At 36.4% G+C, this 6,755-nt stretch overlaps 1 long non-coding RNA gene across 2 annotated transcripts; it reads left to right on the top strand.

The window, feature by feature from the left end:
- The first annotated feature begins 283 nt into the window (after positions 1-283).
- On the top strand, positions 284-5,078 carry LOC126484425 (uncharacterized). Of its 2 annotated transcripts, XR_007587853.1 has the most exons (3): positions 309-820; positions 4,825-4,886; positions 4,981-5,078. It is a non-coding gene; the product is annotated as an uncharacterized LOC126484425 (long non-coding RNA). The 2 variants fall into 2 exon arrangements; XR_007587852.1 differs by lacking the exon at positions 4,981-5,078 and having other exon boundaries at positions 284-820; positions 4,825-4,951.
- Positions 5,079-6,755: the final 1,677 nt, after the last annotated feature.

A 6,755-nucleotide genomic window follows, 5' to 3' on the forward strand; every position in this document is an offset into this window, starting at 1 on the left:
ACCCATACGGTGCTGGTCGTCTTTCTCATAGAAGAATACTACTTTTGCTATTTTCAGCTACTTTTATAATTATTTGTATTCCTTCTAAAAATAAGTACACAATGGTTCGTGCTCCAAGAATGACCATAAATTCAATCGTAAAATGTTTACGTGGGCATGAGAAAATAACAAAAAAACAATTAAACAAACACATACAACTACTTCACATTTAATAACTGTAGACAAACAAGTCGTAGTACGGATCTGTAGGCCGTGTGTGCTCTTTAGCGACGTGATCGATTAGCAAAATGTGAATGTTGACTTTGGAACACAGACACATATATAGTCTCTGGCGTGTCAGCTGTAATTAGCGAAGTGACTGAGTAATAGCTTGGAATACGCAGAAACAGCGCTGGCGCAATCAAAAGTGTCAGATAATTTAAGGTGGAACGGAAGGTCGCTGTTGATACTGTCATTATGTTCAGCGGGGATTATACTTAAGTACTGTTGCTGGGCGTCATGGTGGCAAAGACGAAAAAGGCAAAGTGTGCACATTACACGGGAGTGATGAGCATTAAAATTTGCGAACAAAATGCTATGCAGATAAGGACAAAATAAGGCGCTCTCATAAACGAGCCGCGCTTTCTTGAAAATTGGATAAGCGCCGCTGAATGATTGTCATACATCAGTTTGAGAGTAAATCAATGACTGTTGCACGTCAAAAGACGTGAAAAACGGAACAATTTCTGTGGAGTAGCACCATCATGATATAAATGTTCCATAACGCTCTAACATTTTTCAGCTTTCTGCTTAACGTACTGCACTGTTTACAACATGATAAGTAAGTGTCATATTTCATCATCTTCTATAGCACTTGTTTAGTAGTTGAGAACCCATCAAGAACCATTATTTTTCTTGCGGCCTCTGAACCTGCTGGTCGTAGCGTCTGAGTTTTCACATAGTCAAAATAAGTGAGATGTTCACTTGCTTCGACGTGGCGGTAAATGAAGGGAATATCAATGAAGGAGCTAAATGTTGTGTTTATTGGTAGCAATTACGAAGACTGGATTGACAGTACCTGCTACACAGTATAAAAGTGCAAACACACTTGCTTTTGTTACGTGTTTCAAATCAATAAAGAGAAAATAATGCGTTTTCATATTCTGTAATAAATTACATTCATATGATTAGTGAAAAGCCATCAACTGTGAAGAATTCAAATACTTTGTAATAGCAGTGGCAACAGATACCATCCACTATGTTTACTTGTTGGTTGAAGCCATCTGTGATCATTGAATATTCAGAAAAGCCTGAAGTTTGGCAATAAGCTATACACAGCACTAATATAGTTACCATATTTATTGCCACTATTTTAGTGTACTTATCTGAAAGTGTCTCATGTTGAGAACAATATATGTCTTCCATTTTTGTGCTTGTGTGAAAAATTTCCACAGTTAAATTATTAGACTAGGATTTATATTACTCATAAATGTAAAGAAAAACACTTAAAATGATGTGCAATAATATGTATATTTATGGAGATTTATTTAAATAAAACTATTACAGTGGCAGACACGGATTGTCAGATGCAATTTAATGGATCAAACAATGGAAAATCCTGGACGGAATGCAACAATATTATGAGAATATTATGCAACTTACACGGGCTACACATGTTTCTGCAATTACAGATATTTTACCAATTCGTATAGACTACACAATAAAGATGGTACAGTAGTAAAATCTGATCTTTGTAGTCAAATTTAACTATGCCACATTGAGACCAGCCTTTCTATTTCTCTATTCTAGTGTTTTCTTGTTTCCCTATACGTCTGTCAATAACTTGTTAAATAGTTACATCTACAGGGTTCCAAATTTCTTCCTCCTACTTTTACACAGAAGGAAATAGGTTCAGTGACTTCACCAGTGAAGTCTGTGAATACTTCACTGGTGATGCTGAACTGTCAAAGGAAACTGAAGCATGAATTTATATTTAGTTTTGAGAACCAGTTGTAATAAATGCCTGAAATTTAAAGCATTTTGTTTGATGACAGCAGGAGATACTAGATGATACTTACAACAGATAAATACAGTTGTTCATAATGGGATCATAGCTCTAAATCCAGGTTTTAAATCCTGCAAGAAGCTGTAAGTCTTCCATTGTTTGAATCCTCTGAGGGAACTTTCTAATGTTATGTGGTGCACCATTTGCTGCTCTTAACTACAATCACATTGAGGAAGAGGCTTCCATGCCCATTGAAGCAGCAATGCTCCACATCTCTGTCTCGAGCCATTGTATAATCAGACACTGGGGTTCCGCTAATGAAGATTTTGAGTGAATTGATTATTCTGGATTGGTTTTTTTAATTCTTGCCCATGTGTTGATGGTGGTTGAACATTACTTGGGACCAGCAACTAGTGTGTGATGGTGGGGAAAACACACCTTATAATGAGCCACATGCTTGATTGATTTGTGTGTTCACTATTTTAGCGGGAGCACTGTGTAGCAAGGTGGAACAGTGGTACTCTGTAAATAATAATAATTTTATTGTCATTAGGCATTAAAGCTATAAACAATGTCACACATTATTATATAATACAGTTGACAGTTAAGAAACAGTAGGCTAGTTATTAACATTACATTTTAAAGTCACCATTGATGAATTCCTTTATATCATAGAATGGGTGCGCATCTAACCAGTCATGCAGTGTTTGTTTTAGCAATTGTTCTGGTAAAATCTTGTACAGTTTATGGAAGCTTATTAAGTATTTCGTGCCCTGTGACTTCACAGATGTTTATAGTAAGGTGCTGTAAATGAAGCTCTATAACAAGTCTGTCTGTGCAGAGTATATTTAAATATGCAATAGCTTACACTCAATGGCAGATGATAATAAAACACACACACACACACACACACAGGATAAAAAAAATCTGAACAACGGAAATTAACAGAAACAAAATGAAAAACAAGTGTTGCTGCCTTGAAACAACATTAACATTGTATCACTAACACCCTCCCTCAACGTTAATTATCATTGTGGTAAAAACTGAATTGCAAGATTTAAGTCAGTCCTAGCAAGGCTCTTGCTCATTTATGCTAATATGCTTTAACAGAACTTCCTTAGCAAACACTTTCTCCCTAAAAAATAAAATTTTGACTTCCATGTGCTAAGTTTGTGATGGATAAAGGCTTGTTACTGACATTATCTTCATAAAGTAAAACAGCTATTTGACAGCGAGAAAGACTATAATAAAAATTGCTCAGCCAACAAGCTGTGCTAGTTTCAGTTAAAAAATTCTGATTCTGTTGATGATAAGAGACTGGGAGTTGCCTCTTAGATGCCTTTCAAACACAACAACCCAAACCTTTGATAAGATAACCTCCTGTGGACTTTCTATCTTCACCATTACCAACTCAGTCAGTGTCAACATAGCCAATTATAGGATAAGTACAATTTTTATCTCTAGCACATAACAGACTCAGTTTTAGGGTTCATGCAATACATGTTTTAAGGCATTCCATAAGTCCAGACTTGTACATGATTGTTACCTGTGCCATGCAAACATCTGGTCCAGAACCTAACATAGTATATATCTTTTCTCATTGTCTTCTTTTTCAGATTTTTCTTTTTCTAACACACTGTGATCAAGATTTTCCTCCATGGGAGTTGTAGCAGAATTACATTCAATCATATCAAAAACTTTCAATAATTTTTCAAGATGGGTACATTGACAAATAGTAATTGTATACTCTCTTAAATTTTGAACAACATCTGTTCCCAACTAGTTCCTAATCAGACCTAAAACTTTAAGCTTTAAATTGTCTGTCTCACTCTGGGAAGTTGAAGCTATCAGTAGATCATCAATGTGAACAAGTATGTTTTATGGCTATTTTCTATCTGCATATACCAATACTACTGCAAATCACTTCTTACAATTCCTAATCCAGTTGTTATATAACATATGTCACTGGCAGCTTAGATGCAATGTAGGCCGGTGGTTTGGTCCACAACCATATCAACAGAGTCATGCTAATTGTCAGTAAATTCACATATTATGCAAATGTTCTCAAATTTATTTTGACAGAATTGGTTTATATAACTGAAGATACATGTTTTGACGATGACTTGGGTTCTACTAAAGTCTAATGGTTTATAATATGTGTAACACTTCATTATGGCTTAAAGCCAAAATCTAGATTGTGAAATAAAACCTATTTTACAGTCACAACATTTTATAGATAGGAAAGTTATCCTCATTACATAAATTCAGAAAAAGTCTCACTGAGGTCCATTTTGCTACTGGACGGCATATACCTGAATAAGTCAATGTCTGTTGGATACCAATAGCTGCAAGATGAGCTTAATAAGAAACAAGATTATCTTTCTCATCTCTTTTTCACTTGAAAACCCACTATGTGTCAAAAATGTTACAATTATTTGGCTTGCATACATAATCCCATGTATTATTTTCTTCTAGGGCAATCGGCTCTCTTGCTATGTCATCTTTCCATTTTTAAGCGTTGCACTACAAAACATCGCTTCAGCATAGGTTCTGTGGTTGTCATCATTCCCTGCTGTCAACAAGCCCAACTCGTAATCCTGTAAGTAATTCGGGTATTGAATATTTGTCCTGGGTCTCCAATTGTATGCCTTATTATCTGGGTTTTCCTCTTCATCCTCGAAAGAGTCATATCTCTTTTCTCTGTCTTCACTGATTTCTTGTTCCTCTCTAAGCTGACTTCTGTTTTCTTTTGCAACCTGAATCCTCATTTCTTCTCCTTTCTGCCACTCGGATTCTGAAATTTTATGTATGTTAAACATCAGTTTTCTTTTCCCTTTCAGGTAGTGCTGACAGCATGTAAACCACATCCTGATGCACCTCACCTCAGAGTTGTTTGTGGAAGGTATAAATATTGTGTACCACTTCACATCATTATCATAACCCATAAATAAACCTATCTTATTTTTGGGGCCTTGTTTCAATCTCCTTTCTTTCAGTATAAGGACAAACACATGAATCCCTAATATTTCCAGATCTTCTAAGGGTAATTCTCTGCCATAAAAGGCTTTGAAAGGAGTTTTACCTCTCACAGGACTTGGACCAGGTGAGTATAGTACAAAAGCTGCCATGTTAACTGCTTCATCCCAGAAATGCTTGAGCACTCCTGAAATCATTGAATGGGCAGCTTCACCCAAGCTGCACATTTCTCTTTCAGCACTTCATATTAGCAGTGGTATGTACACAAAAAATGCACCTAATTCAGTGTTAATTAACTACTGTCTATTATCACTCCTTAGAACTTTAATTTTCAGATCAGTTTTGCTCTCTTCTTTTTCAATAAAATTTTTGAGCCAACCTCAACTTCATACTTGTGTTACATAAAGAATACTTTGCGATAACTGAGCAGTAATCCTTCAAGAACAAAAAATCTCTCTCTCCTCTAAGTGAATGCATCTGTAGACATTTGCATGAAACAATTCATGTGGGGCATTAGCTCTTGGTGAACTGACTGGGAAAGACAGGCGATGTTGTTTCCTGCCAAACCCTCTTCACAAGTGACAGAGTGGTCAATGAAGTCCAGTCCTTTACATAACAAGAGCTCTCTCTGGTGTGTAATGCTCTGATGGAACAATTTCAATATGTTTAGACAAATTTACCAGACCACTATCAATGCTGACCAATGAAAAGTGACTAGAGTCATTACCTTCAGCCATAGAGTGCATTTTATCTGTACACATCAAGGTAATGATCAACAGCTCTGATTGTGTTCCATTTGGGAAAAACAACGTAGAGGACATGTTATTGATACATTCAGATAATGCACGAACTTCAACTTTACTGTTCAAGAAATCACATCATTCCTTGTTTGACGCTAAACACATATCATTGTCCAACACAGTACGTACCGGAAACAGATTGAATTCCATTTCAGGCTCAAAAAGCACTCCACTAAGTACTTTTCTGATAAATTTAACCATGTTCCATGCACGAAGTTTCACAGTAACTTTCATTTGAGCTTACCAAACTGTCCAGTTGCTTAAACATTCTCCATTATTGCCCTTATGCTCAATAGTACCTGTAGCCATGATCCAGTAATCTTCTAGGTCAACTTCTTGACTCATATGCATAAAGGCATTTACATCCTGAGTTTTTTTGCATTCCTTGGACTTCAACAACCTACAATAGACTTCAAATGGTATCTTTTCTTACAATAATTGCAGCTTCTCATTTTCACTTTATTTTTACAGTCCTTTGCAAAGTGGTCCTCATTACCACAAGCATAACAGATAATTTTTTGCTGCCTGCTTACACTAGCCAAAGCTACGTCTAGCTGATGGGACAAATTTTTTCTATTTTCCTCAATGAGGAATCCCAAAGTTAACTCACTATGTGTTTGCTTCTCAAAGGGGACAGACTCCCATGCTGAAAATATATTTATATCTTTCTGGCAATGACATCAACCACCTTGGTATAGTCATTTTCTCTGAAAGTGGTTCGCTAGCTTGCTTCAATTTAGTGTTAAGTTCGTTTATATTCGACATAGCTGCAACCACCGCATCATCACCAAATTGAGACGAGAAAACTTTGCTGGAGTAGTTGAATGCTCACTGTGGACACAGTCTTGCACACAGTCTTCAGTTTAGACCACACTTCAGCTTACGTCTTACATGAAAGTAAATGAGTGAATGGTGCTACCTCCATCCGCATTACAGTAAATTCCTGTGCTTTTGCCTCCTATTCCAGCTACGTGTTTTCCTCAGCTTCCTTCTCC

This window comes from Schistocerca serialis, chromosome 6 (genome assembly GCF_023864345.2).
Source record: "Schistocerca serialis cubense isolate TAMUIC-IGC-003099 chromosome 6, iqSchSeri2.2, whole genome shotgun sequence".
Taxonomy (NCBI): Eukaryota; Metazoa; Arthropoda; class Insecta; order Orthoptera; family Acrididae; genus Schistocerca; species Schistocerca serialis.